Source organism: Rhinopithecus bieti, unplaced genomic scaffold, assembly GCF_001698545.2.
Source record: "Rhinopithecus bieti isolate Rb0 unplaced genomic scaffold, ASM169854v2 scaffold_48884, whole genome shotgun sequence".
Lineage (NCBI taxonomy): Eukaryota > Metazoa > Chordata > Mammalia > Primates > Cercopithecidae > Rhinopithecus > Rhinopithecus bieti.
In genome coordinates, this window is record NW_016819304.1 from 429,072 (window position 1) to 430,062 (window position 991).

The window sequence follows — 991 nt, forward strand, 5'->3', positions numbered from 1 at the left end:
ATTAAATATAATAATAAGAATAGATGGTTAATTGTACTGGACACACTAATGCAGAGAGATACAGGTATGTGTACAGAATAAGGTATGATTTTCTATTTATTTAGAAAAGTTACCACAGTTTAGTCAAAAGATACATTTAATATACACATATTTTATTCAATTATATTTTAAACCTATAGTTAAAAGCTTTAAAATAACTTTTGCTATTGAGTTGTGGGAGTTCTATATGTATTTTGGATGTTAGTTAACCTCTTCTCAGATATGTGGTTTGCAAATATTTTCTCCGATTCCATAGACTGCCTTTTCACTGTTGTTTCTTTTGCTGTGCAGGTTTTTAGTTTAATGTGATTCCATTTGTCTATTTTTGCTTTTGTTGCCTGTGCTTTTGGTATCATATACAAGAAATCATCGTTTAGAACAATGTCATGAAGACCTTCTCCTATGTTTTCTTCTAGGAGTCTTATAGGTTTAGGTGTTATATTTAAATCTTTAATCCATTGTTTGCCCTTTTTTTTTTTTTTTTTTGAGACGGAGTCTCGCTCTGTCGCCCAGGCTGGAGTGCAGTGGCTGGATCTCAGCTCACTGGAAGCTCCGCCTCCCGGGTTCACGCCATTCTCCTGCCTCAGCCTCCCGAGTAGCTGGGACTACAGGCGCCCGCCATCTCGCCCGGCTAATTTTTTGTATTTTTTAAGTGGAGACGGGGTTTCACTGTGTTAGCCAGGATGGTCTCGATCTCCTGACCTCGTGATCTGCCCGCCTCAGCCTCCCAAAGTGCTGAGATTACAGGCTTGAGCCACCGTGCCTGGCCCCGAGCCCATTTTTGAGTATGGTGTAAGACAAGGGTCCACTTTTATTCTTTTGTATGTGGATATTCAGTTTTCCCAAAACCATTTGTTAAAGAGGCCATCATTTTCCCATTGTGTATTCTTGGCACCCTGTTGAAGATCAGTTGATTATATGCACATAGGTTATTTCTGGGCTCTCTGTTTTG